Raw genomic sequence first — 19443 nt, 5'->3', positions numbered from 1 at the left:
CTATATTATTTCACTTAAGTTAATGCCCTCTATGTTGTTGCATATAACAGGATTTTCTTATTTTTTGAGGCTGAATAGTTTCCCATTGAATACATACACACACACACACACACACACACACACACGTCTTAGTCTGTTTTCTGTTGCTTATACTAATGCCTGAAACTGGATAATTTATAAAGAAAATGAATTTATTTATTACATTTATGGAAGCTGAGAAGTTCAAGTTCAAGGGGCTGGATTTGGTGAGGGCCTTCTTGCTGGTGGGGACTCTCTGCAGAGTCCCAAGGTGGCCCAGGGCATCACATGGCAAGGGGGCTGAGCATGCCAGCTCAGGTCTCTTCTTTTAAAGCCACCAGTCCCACTCCCGTTCATGAAGGTAGAGCCCTCATGGCCCAATCACCTCTTAAAGCCCCACATTTCAATACTGCCACATTGGGGATTAAATTTCAGCATGAGTTTTGAAGAGAACAAATATTCAAACCATGGCACCACATTTTCTTTATCCATTTATTCGCTGATGGACACTTAGTTGATTCCATGTCTTGGCTATTATGAATAACGGTGCAGTGAACATGGGAGTGCAGACATTGCTTTAACAGACTGATTCCAATTCCTTTAAATATATACCCAGAAGTGGAATTGCTGAATCAAAAATAGAATCAAATTCTATTTTTAATGTTTCTGAGGAGACTTCATACTGTTTTTCATAATGGCTGTACCAATTTACATTCCCTTTTCTGTACAAGGCACCAGTCTTTAAACAAATCATTAGCATTTAGAACAGAAGACCAAATCAAAGCACAGTTTGTAAATTTTCTGTTTGCTGGGGATTTTACCTAGGTTATCAATAGTTTTCAGCTCTGGTCCCACATCAGAATTACTAGGAAATTTAAATTTAAAAAAAAAATTATTCCTCAGGCCCCATGCCAGACCAACTGATTCAATTTCTGAGGATAAGAACCAGGTATAAGGATTTTTTAAAAGCTCCACAGATGAGTCCATTGTGCAGCCAGATTTGAGAACCAGAAGGTCTTTAGCCTTAACCCACCAATGCTGATCTAGGTGGATTTAATAAATTCATAAATAAAGGTGAGCTACATATTATTCAACTCTCATGTGAGATTAATACGTTGTAACATTTTACCTTCTCTTCCTTTCCTTATCATTTGGCTTTTTTAACAAGGACCAGCAGTGAAGGAGGTCAGACCAGAGAAGGGACCCAGAGACAGGAAGGAAGTACAAAGGATGTGTACAGACAGATGGAGGCCAGGGCTTGCAGATTAAGCTTCTTGGCAGTAAGAATAAAGAGGCCCCTCAACACCAAGCAAAGGAAAATTTTCTGCAAATAATGTCTTTGGGTCACTGGGGCTAACTTGCATTATGTCAGGAGGCCCATGTTTCAAAATAGACAAGTTTCTTTCGAAGGAGATTTATTTATTTTGTCTTGACACACCAGACATCATGTCCTAGGTTTATATGTTTGGACCATGGTGTTTTTCAGATAAACTGATATATTTCCTAGTACTTTGTGCAAATCTCCTTGACCTCTAGTCACTAGCTAGAGTTTAAGAGAGACTGGTACAATCTAGCTCCCATTAACTCTTGAAACTGACCAGCCAGGGCTCCTTTTTAGCATAGGACTCTACGCTAAGGAGAAATTTTTAGAAGTGGAATAAAATGTACATATTATGAAAGGATACAAAACCAAAACAAAAAAATCAGTTGTATTTTTGTATGCTAGCAATGAACAATCTGAAAAGGAAATTAAGAAAACAATTTTGTTTTCAATAGCATTAAATAGAATAAAATACTTAGGAATAAATTTAACCAAGGAAGTGAAAGACTTGTACACTGAAAACTAGGACATAAATAAATGGAAAGATATCCCGTGTTCATGGATTGGAAGACAATATTGTTAAGATGACAATACTACCCAAAGTGATCTATAGATTCAGTGCAATCCCTATTAAAGTCCCAATGGTGGTTTTTGCAGAAATAGAAAAAGCCCCTTCCTAAAATCCATATGGAATTTCAGAGAGCCCCAAATAACCAAAACAGGCTTAAAAAAGAACAAGGTTGGAGCTCTCATACTTTCTGATTTCAAAACTTACTACAAAGCTACAGTAATCAAAATAGTGAGATTCTGGCATAAGGACAGCCATATGGGCCAATGGGATAGGATAAGAAAGTCCAGAAATAAACCCTTGCATATGTGATCAATTGATTTTCAACAAGGGTGTTGAGACCATTCAATGGGTAAATGACAGTATTTTCAGAAAATGGTGCTGGGAAAACTAGATATCCACATGCAAAAGAGTTAATTTGGACCCTTACCTTACACCATATACAAACATTAACACAAAAATGGATGAAAGACCTAAATTTAAGAGCTAAATTGTAAAACTCTTATGATAGAAGAAAACATGGGGGAAAATCTTCATGATCTTGGATTTAGCAGTAGTTTCTTAAGTATGACATCAATAGCACAGGCAACAAAAGAACAAATAGATAAACTGGACTTCATCAAAGTTTAAAACTTTTGTGCATCAAAGGGTACAATCAATAGAGTAAAAAGGCAACCCACAGAATGAGAGGAAATGTTTGCAAAGCATATATCTGGAAAGGTATTAATATTCAGAATATATAAAGAACCCTACAATTCAACAATAAAAACAACCCAAATTAAAAATGGGCAAAAGAGTTCAATAAACATTTCTCCAAAGAATACACACAAATAAGCACATGAAAAGATGCTAGTTTTTTAGTCATTAGGGAAATGTAAATCAAAACCACAGTGGGATACCACTTCATTCCCATTCAGATGACTGTTATCAAAAAATTGAAAATAATAAATGTTAATGAGGATGTGGAGAAATTGGAACCCTTATTCATTGCTGGTGAGAGTGCAAAATGGTGCAGCCACTATGAAACAGTTTAGTGGTTCCTCAAAAAGTTAAAAAATAGACTTACAATGTGACTCAGCAATTCCATTTCTAGGTATGTTTTATTTTTAAAAGATTGAAAATGGGCATTCAAACAGATATCTGTATTACAATGTTCACGTTATGCATTATTCATAATAGCTAAATGGTAGAAACAACACAAGTGTTCGTTAACAGATGAATAGATAAAGAAAATGATATATATATGAATATTATTCAACTGTAAAAAAGAATGAAATTTTGATACATTCTACAACATGGATAAGCCTTGAAAACATTATACTAAATGAAATAAGATAGGCACAAAAGGACAATTTTTTTTTTTTTTTTTTTGAGACAGGGTCTTACTCTGTTGCCTGGGCTAGAGTACAGTGGCATCATGATAGCTCATGGCAACTTCAAACTCGTGGGCTCATGCAATCCTTTCGCCTCAGCCTCCTCAGTAGCCAGGACTACAGATGTGTGCCACCAAGCCTGGCTCATTTTTCTATTTTTTTAATAGAGATGTTATGTGGTCTTGCTATGTTGCCCAGGCTGGTCTTGAAATCCTGGGCTCAAGTGATCCTCCCGCCTTGGCCTCCCAAAATACTGGTATTTTAGGTGTGAGCAACTACGCCTGGCCAAAAGGATGAATATTGTACAATTACACTTATATAAGGTATCTAGAATAGGCAAATTGATAAGAGACAGAAAGTAGAATAAAGGTTACCAGGTGTTGGAGGGAAGGGGGAATTAGAGCTATTGCTTAATGGTACAGAGTTTCTGTTTGGGATGATGGAAAAGGTCTGGAAATAGTTACACAACATGGTGAATATACTTAATGCCACTTAAAAATTATTAAATGGTAAATTTTAGGTTATGTATATTTTGCCACAATGAAGAAAAGTGAAAAAAAAATGGCAAAACAAACAAACAAACAAAAAAAAACAAGAGCCAAATAAAAGTGTGTGAGGAGAACAGAGCCAGGCAATCTTAGAAGTCTAGCCACCATATATTTTTTAACACTACTCGGAAACAGCAAAAGGGGGAACTTTGTGAAGTTTGAAAAGCTTTCTGGACCAAACCTCCTAAAAGTTGAGGAAAGCAAAATTCATGTAAAAATGATCAACAGAAAAATACTGAGGTCGACTCTCATGCAGTTACTATAAGAAAATGAATAAAGATCAGAATAACATCCAGAGAAATATGCTCAAAAACCAAATCAAAGCTATAATGTCCTAGAAGAGCTAATAGACATTAAGTAACATAAGACATGAAAGAACAGCATACATCAGAATTAGAGAAACTCAAAAATTGGAACAGAACTCAAGAAAGAATTAAAATGTTTGGACAGCACTTGAGAAGTAAAGATTAAACTATAAGGAACACAAGAGCAAATAAGCATAACTAATAGAGGCTTAAAAGAAATAGAAGGTGAAAAGGAGGGAAAGATAAAATAAAACAGAAATTAAGAAAGATTAAAAAGGTTTGAGGAAAAGTGATAAATATTGAAGATAGACAAAGGAAGTCCAAAATACAGATAATAGAAATCCCTTGGGAAGGAATCTAAAGCAGTCCAAAATAGAATAAATATTTAAAACTATAACTGAAGAAAACTTTCCTGAAATTAAAAATATATATGTATTGGAAACTACATTTTAAAAGAACACATGGTGTACCTGGGAAATATCAAACCAGAATAACCAATAGACATCCTAGTAAAATTACTGCACTTTAAAGTAAAAGATAAAATTCTTTGGACATCTAGGTAAAGTGAGAAGGTGCCATCTATGAACCAGAGAGCTCTCACCAGGCACTGAATCTGCTGGTGCTTTGATCTTAGACTTCCCAGCTTCCAGAACTATGAGAAATAAATGTTTATTGTTTATAAGCTACTCGGTTTATGGTATTTTGTTAAAGCAGCCCAAATGGATCAAGACACCAAAAATTTTCTATCCAGCAAAATTGACCTTCAAGTAAAAATGGCATAGACAAACTGTAAGCAACACACAAGAACTCAGAGCTTATTATTGCTATAAAGTCTTTCTAAGGAACCTACTAGAGGGCAAACTTTCAGACAACCAAAATGACTAGACCACAGATACATAAACATAAAGAATTAATGGTAAGCATTAAATATATATTTGCTTATAGAACTAAGACTAAATTAGGGTTAAATGAGAAAATTTTAGTATGCAATGGCTATGGAAGCTGACAGTTTTGGTAGACTATAACTATAATAAAATGGATAGGATATGCAAAAAATTTAAATGTTTTCAAGAAGCCTAACATGGTGGTAGTATTAATATCGTTATTCTCAGATTATTATATGTTTAATGTAAAATAAAGCAAATTAGTAAACGGGGATATTCTAATTTCCTTACCCCCTTAATCCTTGAGAACCAGAATTCTCCTATTGGAAGAAAGGAGATCCTGATGTAATATAGAAAATTTAAGTAAAAACGTTATAGTCCTGAAATTAAATTAGAAATATTGATGTGAACTCATAAACGAAATATTAATATGAAGTATTCTGTGTTATCTCTGTCTGTTGAAAAGGCCTAGAAACAGTTACCAACCTAGTAGCAATGAACACCTCAAGTGCCCATATTGTCATCTTGAAATATCAATGAAAGAAACTAGGGCTTCTTGGAGAAAGGGCCGATTCCCGGTCTGGGGAACATCTTGTTATATTAAATAGCAAGGAAGCTATCAAAGGCTACTAGAGACATCAGAGCTTTTTGCACATTAGAGAAAAAAATAAAAAGATTAATAGAGTGTTATCAAAAGGACCCAGGAGCCACGTTGAAGAAGCCCCTGCAAGCCAAAGATGAGGTAATTTGAGCTTTACATAGGATTAGGTTTATAGTAGATTGAAACCTGTCAACTATATAAACATTCATGAATTTATAATGATGTTAAGAAAGAAACCTAATAAAGCACCTTCTGAGGATGACAGAGAACCAATTCATTTATCTTGAAAACTAGGTAAATTAACAGAAGCAAGTATTTATCCTGCCTTTCTTTTTTTTTTATAGAGAGGTGTTTTTATTGGAAAATATATTTAATGCTCAGCCTATATCATAAAATTTTCATCTACTATACATATATAATCACATTTAACAAATTGATCAATAAGTCACACTTGATATGCACATCAGACATATAAATATTTGTATTTATCATTTTGCCATTATGTGAACAACAAAAAAGTGTGTAAAAGTTCCTGGCATTTTTTGTATCACTGAATCACTGCATGAGTAGATAGCTTTCATTCAAGGTCTCCTAAACAAGAGATAGATGACAATTATCACAGATATTCATGTTTCATTTTGCATCTCTTGTTTTAGTTTTTTTTTAATTTCCCCTTATGAATTTTTACATTTTTTCTTCAATTTCTGAATTGCTAATAGTCACTTATCACTCTTTAAGTTTTACTTTAGTAAGATCTATAATGATATTCTTCTTTGAGTCTCTAGTCACTTCTTGGTATTAGTCCAATATGTAGACTGAATTTTGCTTGTGAATTGACTAAAATATATAATCAAAACAACTCTTGAGTTTCCACATACTATTATTGGCGTGCTGCCCACCTTCCTACCCTGTCAATGCTACGTAACAAATCAACTGATTTCTGGGCTTATTGGATTTATCCTGCTTTTCTTATATGAATTTATCTCAGGGTAATCAAATAGTAGATACGAGAAAGCATCACCTTATAAACTTATTCAACAAATAAATAAAAACAAAATTATTAGAATATCACCATTTTTGCAACCCTCAATTAATGAATTTAGGAATTGAGCGTCAACAGCTGCTAACCTCAAAAAAGAGCAAAAACCAAACATCATGTATCTTTTGGTGAAAGGACTCACAACCACCCGTAATCTCATAAAAGGTATCAAACCTCAGTCTGATGAAGACTCTTGATCAGCTGCCAATTTGCAGTCAATACAGAGGACAAACATGCTGAACTGCCTCGTATGAATGCACAATTCCCAGACTGTGGAAAACTCCACGGATCAAAGGGCTTAAGTTCTTCAGCAGCTAATTTTAAGGAGGAGACTTGAAAGGCACTTCAAGTTAAAAAAAAAAAAAAAAAAGGACAAGGTGCACCCTCGGGAGATAATACCGGTAGAGAAACCAACAGAAGTGACTACAAAGTCGGGGTAGTGGCTCCTTTCGGGAGGAGGGAGGAAGAGGCCTGTGGTCGGGGCCCATGGAGAGCTTCTGGGCTGGCTGGCAGAGTTCTATTTCTTGCCCCGGGTGGTGATTACAAGGATCTTTCCTTTACAATAACTTAGTAGATTATATATTTGTTTTTCATGTTTTTCTATACTTATGTTTTATGTTACAATAAAAGGCATAAAAAACACTTCTTAAATTAGAGTAAGCAGTTTTTATAAAAAAGGAAAGAGGGCCCAAGTGATCAGGGAACTCTGTGAAATATTTTATATCAGGTGCAAACTAAATATAAGGCAAGCCAAAAACAAAAACACCCTTTTTTTTTTTTTTTAAGAACTTGTAGGTTCCGCTGACATTTTCATTTTACATCTACATTTTACAGGTTAGAAAACTGAGGCCCAGAGACAGCCAGTGTCTCATGCAAGCTCACAAAGTTATCAACAGAACCCTATGTAAAACCCAGGTCTCCCCGTCCCAGACGCCAGCCTGGGGCTAGGACACACACGACCGCACCGCACCACGCTGTGCGCCCGGTGCGCGAGGAGGAATCCTGCAGGCGCGGGACGGGGGCGAGGCAGGTCTGCGGCCGGCGCTGGGTTCCGCGGCCGACGCCGGGCTCGGGAGTCGGAGGAAGAGCGCGGGTGGGCGTGGCGGGAAGAGCAGCAGGTCCACTCTCGGAGCGCCATGCAAATAACATGCAAATCAGCGCGTGTGAGCCGGAGTCTCCAGTTTGAGTCCGGACCCGCCGCGCCGCGCTTTCACTTGCTCGCACCCGCGCGTCCGCTTTTCGCTCTCCCACTTGCTCTGTCGCCGGGTCGCTCACCCCGCCCGGTCCTGGACGCGCCCCGCAGGCTCCCAGCGCCGCTGGGTCGGCAGCCGGGCGCTGAGTGAGCGCGGAGCCCGCGCTGTGCGCCCGCGGCCGGTGCGCCCCCACCGAGCACCGGTGCCGCGGCCCCCGGGCCGCTTTCGCCGCGCGGGTGAGTGAGCGCGCCCCACGCTTTTGTCCTGGCGCGGCCCCTGGGAGTCAAGACTCCGAGGGGTGGGAGTTCCGGGTGGGGGCCGGGACCCGCCCAAAGCCGGTGCCGCCGGGCTTCTCTATTGGAGAGGGGCTCCTAGGTGCGTCAAGGAGTTGGGGGCGTTAAGGGGCCCGGCTCCAGTGACACCAGGCAGCAAGAGTTTTCTTTTGGGGAGATGAAGTGTTTGGGAACAGTGATGCGGTTTTTCTATAGGAATCATTCGAAGGTGTGCCTTTGATTGGAGGGGCGCGAATCGCCGCTATTCCTCAAGAGGGAGAAGCGGGCTGTTCTCCCAGCTCCCAAGCCCTTTGCAGGAGGACCAGGCGACTGCCGCTGGGACGGGGATGCCACGTGAAGGTCCTTCCAGCCCAAATGTGATTCTGGGAAGGTAGGGCGGTGAAGGCGACCCGCAGGTGCCAGGACCTGGTCATCCCAGGCGACACTGGGGCGTGGGCTTAGCAGACTTGTTGGTTCTCCTCACCTCACATTCCACCCACGCCACGCTCTGCCTCCTTCACTTTAACTAGGGTGCCATTGTTGAGGGACCGCGTCCTCAGATCATTGAGGTTGGAAAGTTTGGGTAAACTATTCCCAGGAGGCTGAGCTGTCAATGGTTGAGGTAGAACCCCTCCCTGGAACTTAAAACTCTTCAAGACTCTAAGGACTGAATTTCTAGTAGCATTGCAGATGGGAAGAGGGTTTCTAAGATTTCTTTTATTGGTGTATATAGGGGCAAGGGGCACCTTCCATATCATAACCAGAAGGAGAAAGACCCAGCTCCATTGGGGTCTAGAGGGAGTAAAATTAGCTAATGTGATTCAGGGTGCTGGGTGGGGGCATGTTCCAGGCCTCAGGCCACTGGTTTTCACCATCCCTCCTCTCCCCAAGTGCAAAGAGCAAAGTGCATGCAATGTCCCCCAACCTTTGAGAGCCTGCATCCACCTTCCAAGTGGGGCTGTGTTCTTCTCTGCCTTGATGGAATCTTTTTAATCAAAATACACAACTTGTCAATAAGTTCTTTCCAAATGGGGGGCTTGAGAGGACCATTTGGAGAACCCTCACACATTTCAAAGCATTAGGTATCAACCATGCAAATCTCTGGGAAAACTTTTGGTACTTCTGGTAACCTTATTGGGTTCCTAAAAGGCATTTTGGGTTCTAGTAGAATTGTTTTTGTTTTTCTCACTTTCCCTCTTCCCCTTCATTGTCTCTTCAATCCTTGACCTTATTCCCTTCTCTCATTTGTGATCCTCTGTCTTGGTCTATTTCCCTGCCCTGCATACTGCAGGACTGTGGAGGATGATGCTGCTGGCACCATAGTGCTCTAGGACAGCGTAGAATATTCTCTCCTGCTGCCCAGGTGAGGTTGCCTCTTTGACTCCCACCCTCAGTGGGCCAAGAGCCTCGAGCTGGAGCAAGTTGGTCCTAGGTAGGGAGTGGTTGGACTTTGGATGCTGGATTGGGTAGTGGGTACTCTGGGGACATGCACAAGAGCCTTTTCACCAGGATATTTAGGTCTTGTTCACTGATGATATGAAAGGATGCTGGTCCTCATACACACCTAGGCGTGAGCCTGGAGAACCATCCCCTGTGGTGAAGGATTTGTGCTGGTCCATTTCCCTTGTTCAGTTTCTTTTGTGCAATAACTGACAAGCTAGGAGGATGGTTGCTGCAGCCTTGGAGCAGTTTTTCTTTATGTGATGTTTGCTGACCCCTTCAGCAGGAAACTGTTTCCCCAGGGCTCAGACCTTAGAGAACATGTATAGAGCAGACCAGGCCCTTGGGACATCCCTGGTCTAATTGTTAAGGTCAGGTGGACCCGCCTGCTGCTTGAACCTGTTAGACAGACAGGTAGGTACAATCACTAAAGAGTGGGGCTCCAGGCTCGCAGGTGGTGGGGGCTTCTGCTGAGAAGCCTTGTCAGAGAAGTTGGCTGGCCCCAGATGGTGCAGAGGGGAGAGGCCTTTGAGTGCGAGAGATGGGGAAGGGATCTTGATCCTGGCTAGGGAGTTCTTTGCCAGCCTTGGAGGCATAAATTATGAGTGCACTGCGGTCACTATGTACTTAATGTCTAGGAGAATGACCCCTTACTTTTATCCTCAAAATAATAAGCTGAGCCTAGAGGCTGTGAAACACAGCTAGTTGGTTTATTGTCTTTGTCTTTTAAGAAGTTCATAATGTGGGGATTTGAGAATGCAGCCCTACTTGGGAGTAGGGGTCCAGAGTCCCCGTGACTATGGACAGGCTAGCAGGGACCCTGCTGGCCTGTAGCAACAAACACCAAGGTCTACCCATCTTGAGTTCTCAGAAAAATAGTTCTCTTTCTGAGAACAACACTTCTTGGTATTTCGGAAATATTAGGCCACTTGGAAGCCCAGCTGCCCCTTCCCCCACTCAAACCAACACACTCAGGCTGGGAGATTGTTTGTTCTTAAAAGCTTCCTGTCTTATCCTTTCTGCAATGTAGTAAAATTTAGAGAACAACCAGTAAAAAGTAACCCTTCCCAACAGAAGACATTGTCCTCGCCCAACTTGAGCACAGGATATGAGGTAGGGCCATTTGCATAGAAAAATATATACCTGGAGTCCAAGCAGGGTCTGTTGGATGTTCTTGGGCTCAGAGTCAAGAGCCATCTGTCAGTGATCCAGTGTGGATCACAGAGCGATGTCACTGGGATGTGCTCCTATGCTGTGGGACTCCTGTCCCTTCCCTGTGCTCCCCCAGCCTCCTGCCCCACAAGCACGCAGAGGAGAGTTTGCTGGGCAGCAGGGGTGGCACAAGCTATGCCCCTTCCCACCTGAGCAATTCCGCAGGTGAATTCTCTTTAATCTTTCTTGAGTGTTGGCTGCAAACTTTTCTTTTGTTTGACACTGACAAGTTGAGCAAATGCAGTCTCCTCACAAACTCAAGGTGGGTGGACCTTGGTGTTTGTCACTATGGCCAGTGGGGACATCCCTTTCTGCCTTGTTGCATGCACCTGGTGTGCCAGGGCTGCAGCCCTTGTGAAATGTACTGTGACAGCCAGCTCTGTGGGGCCGGGGCAGGAGGAGGGCCAGCGAGATTTGCTCCCTGTCTGAAGCTCATGGACGGATTTGCAGATGCTCACACCACCTTCTTTTCACCGCCCTCCTGCTCACTGTCCCTCTGAGGGTGTCTGAGGGTGAATGCTCACAATGGGCACCCCACTAGGGAGCTGTGGGAATTTTGGGGTAGATCCGGCTTCTCGAATTTCCCAGTGTTGTCCCATCCCCCCACTGCTGGCACTTCACTCCACCCTCCTCCACTCCTCCCCTGGATCTTGAGTGCAGAGTCCTTAGAAAGCCCCTCTAGAGACAAAAGAAAAGGGTGAGGAGAGGATTTCCTTTTCTTTCAGATCTGCTTCTTGATTTTTTTTTTTTCTGACTCTGAGCCCTGAGATCTGATGCTAATGTGTTAATCCAGGGCCTTCTGGGTTATTTCTCATAATCTTTTGGGAACCAAACTCCCACAGTTTTGGGCTTTTATAGTTGAGAATGCTGTTTACCTTTTTTGCTATTGGAGATTGAGGATTTCCAATGTGTGGTAGCTCTCCTGCAGATTTCTAGCAGGAAGAAGCACCAGGCTAGAATGTGATCTTTGGTGTTAAACTTGGGTTCAGATCTGTCCCGTTCATTTATTGGCTGTTCTTGGGCATGGTATTTAAACTCTATGAACTGACTTCAGTTTCCTCATCTGACAATGAAGGTGGTTATAATAATTAAATGACTATATGAATATAAATAGTAGGCACAAAACGAGGAATAGCTATTACTATACATGGCAGGTAGTGTCCTCCATGTCTACGGAATGACCTATAAATCAGCCAACAAGCATTAATTTTGTACCTACTCTCTATTTAGCTCTGTGGAGGATTATAAAACAAAGGCAGTGTGCCCAAGAGACTTGGGGTCTATATGGGGAAACAGCTAACACATATGAAGTAATTAGAAAGCAGAAACAACACATTTCCAGGTCCTGTGGTACAGACTCCGTTAAGAGAGTTAAGGGGTGGCAAGACAGGGGCTGGAGCAATGGGGGAAGGCCTCAGAGATGAGGAGGAGGAAGGGAGGGTGGGCTTTTGCCAGGGAGAGGGAGGCAGGGACGCTTGGCTCCAGTGTCCGAAGGCTCTCAGCTCTCTCTTGCTGGAACTTGGTGGAACCTGCTTCCAAACATGTAGGTGTTCTTGTCCTGAGATTTATTTAGGGGGTAGCTTTCATGATGGGCTTGTTTTACCTCTGCTGCTTAGAATATTCCTGAACAGATTTGTTTTAATTTTATATGCAATCAAAAATAATAAGCAATTCTATGGCCAGAGCAAAACCCTAGTACCATGGAAGACTTTTGTGTTTCTGGGGCTTTGTGTTCCCTCTCCATGCCTTCTTTATTGTAGCTCACTTCCTGCTTCTGGAATTGCGGGGTGTTAGGACTGAAGGAGACAAGTCCACCTGACCTTGCATTGGACTGTGGAGGAAACTCTGGCCCAAGAAGCCAAGTGGTAGAGCTGGCATCATCTCAGTTCTCATCACCCTGTCTATCCGGGTGGAGGGTGGTGATGGGGTGGGGAGGTAAGTGGCCTGATGCAGGCTGCAGGAATGGATATGAATTGGTTCCATCATCTGCTCCACCTGGTTCTCTAGAGTCTTTGAAGGCTGTCCTTTTTTTTTTTTTTTTTCTGAGACAGAGATAGAGTGGGATAGAGTGCCGTGGCGTCAGCCTAGCTCACAGCAACCTCAAACTCTTGGGCTCAGGCAATCCTCCTGCCTCAGTCTCTTAAGTAGCTGGGACTACAGGCATGCACCATCATGCCTGGCTAATTTTTTCTATATATTTTTAGTTGTCTGGCTAATTTCTTTCTATTTTTAGTAGAGACAAGGTCTCGCTCTTGCTCAGGCTGATCTCAAATCCTGAGCTCAAATGATCCTCCTGCCTCAGCCTCCCAGAGTGCTAGGATTACAGGCGTGAGCCACCGCACTTGGCCTGAAGGCTGTCCTCTTTAGTCTGAGGGTGCCAGGGGGAGCAGGGGTGAATCTCCCTTCCTTTTTCTGGCCAGACTGTGATCACTGTCATCTGTCTGCCTCCAGGGCCCCTGGGTACCGAGTATCAACACACCCACCCTTGGAGTCCCAGCCCCTACCCCACTTAATATCCAGACTCGATACCTGTGTTCTGGGTCAGCCTTGGCTCTGGAATGCACCATCCTCCACAGGACTTTCCACGGTTAGGAACAGTTGGAGGCTCTGGCTGGCCACACTCTGAGCCTGAAAGGAGCGCTACTCTCCTTTTCCAGTGTTAGGCTATGTGGACTATCGCCCCAGGCTGTGTGAAAACCAGGAGGAGGCCCGAGGTTTGGGGTCCAGCTGCAGCACTGTCCCCAGCCACGTACGTGACTTTATCTCTCCAGGTCTCTGTGTGTGCATCCGTTAAGTGGAGAGAGGAGCTCTCGTCTGCTTACCTGAGGAGGCTGTGAGCAGAGGAACAAGTGCTCGGTCACCTTCACTTGCAATGCAGTGGTAAGGGGTGGTGTCCCGCTGGCCATGCACTGCTGGGGGTCAAAGGCTGTAGTTCATCTTGTGTCCTTACTCATAGCCCAGGGTCTGGCCCCACAGGGGCTCAGTACCTCTGGGTTGAAGGAATGGCTCATGGGGTGAGTGGAGGTGCTTAAGAAAAGATTCTAAGGGATTTACTGTCTGCTGCTCCATGAGAAGGCACCTTCCACTCATTTACCTCACTTTTTCAATCACATCTTCTACAGGGCCAGGTATAACCTCATTCTGATTTTTCTCCTGAATTTTATGCATCTTTCTAGCAAAGTACTCAAACTATTCGTAAAACATGGCAAAATGGATCTATTTCTAAGCTTCCCCATTATCCAAGTTAAGTGTTCCCATTTGGTATTTTCCTATCAGTGTCAACAGAGAGATCATTTGTGTACTCACTCGGTTGCTGCCCTTGTAGAAACTAATAAGTTGTTGAGAAGGCAGCAGGCTGTTTCAGAGTGTGCCTGGAGGAGCACAGCCCTTACCTTGCAACTCTCCTCTGATCACCACCAGCAGCTTCTGTCTTTACAGTGAGTGGCTATTCTCTGTAAAGACAGAAGTGGGCATGATACAGTTAATGCAATTGCTGCTTATTTTACCCAATGGCCTATTTTAGGGAGTGATCTGGCCTCTTGTTGCAGCTGGGCAGCCACCTAGGGGCTCAGCTCCTCCTCTCTGGGCATTCTGGTTATCCCAGGCAGAGAGACCCTTGGTTTTACTTTCATATTACTGTTTTTCCTGACCAGACCTTCACCCACTCACACTTGGAGCATTAACTGTGGCCTCTCTGTGGCCCCAATACATTGTACACTCGATGCTTTGTTAATCTTAAAGCATAGTCTGACTGTGTCACTCCCCCTTCAGAAGCCTCCGAACCTTAACCCGAAGTTCAGGGGCCTCCATAGTCTGACCTCCACGTCTAGTCTCTTGGCCCCCATGCTCCCTGACCCCACCCATCCATACTTGCCCCTCCACCCATGTTATATTTTCCTGTCTCGCTGTCTTTGTGAGCTCATCCTCCCCTGCAGTATTCCTCACTTGCCTCTTTGACGGACAGATTCTTCGATCCTTAAGTATTTGTTCAGGGAATGGGTAAAGTTCTAACACCCATCAGACACTGCATCCAAACAGTGGCTGTCTCTGACCTTCTCAGGCTCAACTTCTGTAGAAATTAGTCCCTGTAAAATTCTTTTTAAGGCGGCAAGTCATATATTATTATGGAATGTTTTAATCTTTTGTTTAGTTTTTCTCATGCTAAAATTTTCTATCTACAACTACGTTGAAAAAATTTCAAGGAGGGAACATGCTAATGCCTCTATTTCCTCATAGCAGTGGTTCCAGAACTGGCTGATAACAAAATCCCTTTGGAAGCCCTGTTTGAAAAATAGTCTATGTCTCCCCAGTCCCCAGCCCAGACCTCGGTGAGATCGAGGAATCTTTGTTTTCACAAGGCTCTCTGTGTGATTCTGTTGTCAACCAGATTTGATTTTTCACAATGTAATTATTTCTTTGATTTGTGTATTAGGTAGGATTCTTTAAAGTTAACAGAAACCAGCCTAGCTGAAGAGAAAAAATAAAGGTAATAGTTTCATGGTAAAAGAAGATGAATTCCCATATTTTCTCCATTGCAAATTACAATAGTCTGTATGATTCATATCACTTTATAGTTTCTCAGGAAAAAAGTACTTCTTTTAATATACACAATTTTAGAAAATCCTCTAAATTACAATAGACCTTTATTTATGAAATTGCATGCCAGTTTCTTCATCATTACTATAATCAAAACATAAAGATCCTGGTAAACTGTGTTAGTCTATCAGAGTTACACATGATTTTAACAGGAAATGCTGTATTTCATAATCTGTGCTCATGATTTTTGAATGTTGATCCATCCTTGCATTCCTGGGATAAATACCTGATCATGATGTACAGTTTTTTTTTAAAAAATACCTGCTGTCTTTGATTTTCTAATACTTTATTTGGGCTTTTTACATCTATGGTCCTAAGTGAGATTGAACTATTAATGGTCTTTGCTTCCCTTGGCCGCTTTTATATGTGCCCACAATTTTGACATTTTTAGCACATTTAAGATTGCCATAGTAAGTCTGAGGTATATTAAAGTCTACCAGGGTTTTATGTACGTTTCCTTTAGGTTAAACTTACAGTTCTCGTTTTTCTACAAGTAAATAATATTGCTAAAAATTAAATACCTTCTTCTAAAAGTTAACTGGAAGCTTTGGAAAAATAAATATTCAGTAGCCACCTGATCATCTGTTTCACATAAATCAGTCAAAGCAACTTTTCCTAGTTTTGGTGTACTCTATTGTGATAAATTTGGCAATTTCTACTGCCTTTTGCTTCCGTTGCTTGACAAGTGATAGACACTTTGCCAGGTACACAATAACTTTTAAATGCTGCATTATAATGAATTTTTTGAAGACATTTTTTTCTTTTCTCAATTAAAAAGAATTGAGGTATAATTTATGTAGAGTAAAATTCACCTATTTTAATGCAAATTCTGAGTTTCAACAAACTATATATAGTTATATAAGCACCATTACAATTGAGATACAGAACAGTTCCATCGCCCTCCAAAACTGCCTTGTGTACTTTCTTAGTCAACCCTTCTACCACTGCAGACCCTGGCAATCACTGATCTGTTTTCTGACCTATGTTTTTGCCTTTTTCAGAATGTCATGTAAGTGGAGTCATATGGTATGTGGCCTTTTTAGTGTGCCTTCCTTCACTTAGCATAACATGTTTGAGATTCATCCATGGTGTTGGGTATATCAGTGGTTACTCCTTTTTGTTGCTGAGTACTGTTTCATTGTAGGGATGTATCACAATACGTTTACCTGTTCACCAATTGAAGGACATTTGAGTTTTTTCCAGTTTTAGGTGATAAAATATAATTCATTATGAATATTTGTGTATAGGTTTTATGTGAACATAGATTTCACTTCACATGGGTAAATACCTAGGAGTGGGATTGCTGGCTGCTATGGTAAATGTATTATAATAAAATGCCAAACTGTTTTCCAAAGTGGCTGTACCATTTTGCATTCCAGTCGCAATTTATGAGGGTTACAGTTTCTACATCTTTTTCAGTACTTGGTATTGTTAGATTTTTTTAAATTTTAGACATCTGTCTCTTCTAATAGATGTAGTGTTATATTGTGTTTTTAATTTGAATTTCCTTAGTGACGAATGATGTTAAATATCTTCGTACTTATTTGCTAAACATATATAACCTTTGGTAAAGTGTCTAAGTCTTTTGTCTAGGTTTTATTGGATTGTCTGTTTCCTTATGATTGAGATTTGAGAGTTCTGTGTATATTCTGGACATGAGTCCTTTATCAGGTGGATGTTTGGCAAATATTTTCTTGCCGTCTATAGCTTGTCTTTTCATTTTCTTAACAATGGTATTGCAGAGCAGAAGTCTTTAATTTTGATGAAGTTCAATTTATCAATTTTCAAAAATGTATTGTGCTTTTGGTGGTGTGTCTAGGAAATATTTACCTAATGTGAGGTCAATAAGATTTTCTTTAATGCTTTCTTCAAGATGTTTTATAGTTTTAGGTTCTACATTTAGTTCTGATTCATTTTGAGTTAACTTTTGTACATGGTACAAGGTGTAGAGGTTCTTTTGTGCATATGAATGTCCAATTGTTCTAGCACTATAGTGAAAATATTACCCTTCTCATATTAATTGTCTTTGTATCTTTGTTGAAAATCAATTGAGCATGTATGTGGGGGTGTCTTCTGTTCCACTGATTTATGTGTTTATTCATTCAGTAATACCACGCTGTCTTGATTATTGTACCTTTATCATTAAGTTTTGGAATCAGAAAATGTGAGTCCTTCAACTTATTTCTTCCTTTTCAAAATTGTTTTGGCCATTCTAGGTCTTTTGGCTTTTCATACAAATTTTGGAATCATTTTGTTGGCTTCTGTATAAAGTTCAATGGGTGTTGTATTGAATCTATAGATAGTTTGGGGAGAACTAACATCTTAACAACACCGAATCTTCCAGTACATAAATAAGCTATATTTCTCCATTTATTTAAGTCATCTTTGATTTCTTTATCAGTGTGTGGTAGTTTTTAACATAAAAGTATTAAACAAATTTTGTTAGATTTATAGCTATGTATTTCATGTTTTTGGTGCAATTTTTAATGGTACTTTTAGTAAAATTCTATTTTCTAATCATTCATTGCTAGTATTTATAAATACAATTGATTTATTATTTTAATTTTAATGGATTTTTATTTATTTATTTATTATTTTTTTTTAATTTCAGCTTATTATGGGGGTACAAAAGTTCAGGTTATATATTGCCCATGCCCCCCTATCCCCCCAAATCAGAGCTTCAAGCGTGTCCATTCCCCAGACAGTGCACATCGCACTCATCATGTAGGTATACACCCATCCTCTCCCCCTCCCCTCCACAGTACAGCAAAATAAAGTACAGAATAAATAATAAAGTACAGAATTTGGAGACCTAATATAATTAGTATCTAATTGTTTGCAGTTGACCAAAAAATAATAATGTGTAATTTAAACAATTTAGGAGGCTAGGATATAGAACCAATTTTCAGCCCTCATCTGCCTCTTAACTATTTCCCTGAGCTTTTTAATTTTTTTTAACAATTGAATTTTGTTTATTGATCTTATATCTTATGACCTTTCTAAACTGATTTATTAGTTCTAGTAGCTTTTTTTTAAAGATTCTTTGACACCTTCATTATAGATAATCATGTCATCCCCTGAATAAAGACAGTTTTATTTTTTTGCAATCTAGTTTCATTGAATTTTATTTATTTTTCTTGCCTTACTGTGCTGGTTAGGATCTCCTGTACAATGTTAAATAGGAGTGGTAAAAACAGAATCATTGCCTTATTTCCAATCTTAGGAGGCAGATGTTCAGTCTGACATCATTATGTATGACATTAGCTGTAAGTTTTTTGTAGATATCTTCTACCAGGTTGAAGTTTTCTTCTATACCTACTTTGCTGAGGTTTTTTTTTTTTTTTTTTAATCATAAATGGATAATGATTTTTTTCAAGTGCTTTTTTTGATTTATTGAAATGATCATTTTTTTTTCTTTTGTCTGTGAGTTGGCAAACTTTTTTGTAAAGGGCGGTATGATATAATTAGAAATATATATTTGGTCTTTATTCTCATTTCCTGGCACAGAGCTTCTAAAACCCTGTGAGTTTCCTGAGTCAGAGGGGTGAGAGGAATGTCTTAGGTTATTCATAGTAAGCCCCTTTCAACTATACCTGAATTTATGCTGATGAGGTGACTTTGGTGGGCCCCTACGTAGCTTCAGGATGGGGTCTGGATTGTCAGAGGAACCAACCATGTAATTAGAAGGTTGGAACTTTCAGCCCACCTCCTAACCTCCAAGGAGGGGAGAGGGGCTGAAAATTGAGCCAGTCACTAATGGCCAATGATTTAATCAATTATTTCTATGTAATGGAAACTCCATAAATACTCCTAATTAAAGGATTTGGGGAGCTTCTGGATTGGTTAATAACATTGAGATGCCGGCAAGGTCGTGCACCTGGAGAGGGCACAGAAGTTCCATGCCCCTTTTCATATACCTTGTCCTATGCACCTCTTCCATTTGGCTGTTCCTAGGTAGCCTGTATAGTAAACCGGTAAATGTAAGTAAAGAGTGTTCCTGAGTTCTGTGAGCTGTTCTAGCAAATTATTGAACCTAAGGAGGGGATTGTGGGAACCTGTGATTTATAGCCAGT

The sequence above is a fragment of the Eulemur rufifrons genome, chromosome 7 (genome assembly GCF_041146395.1).
Source record: "Eulemur rufifrons isolate Redbay chromosome 7, OSU_ERuf_1, whole genome shotgun sequence".
Taxonomy (NCBI): domain Eukaryota; kingdom Metazoa; phylum Chordata; class Mammalia; order Primates; family Lemuridae; genus Eulemur; species Eulemur rufifrons.
The sequence above is the reverse complement of the archived record's forward strand: the minus strand, read 5'-3'. Positions refer to the sequence as shown.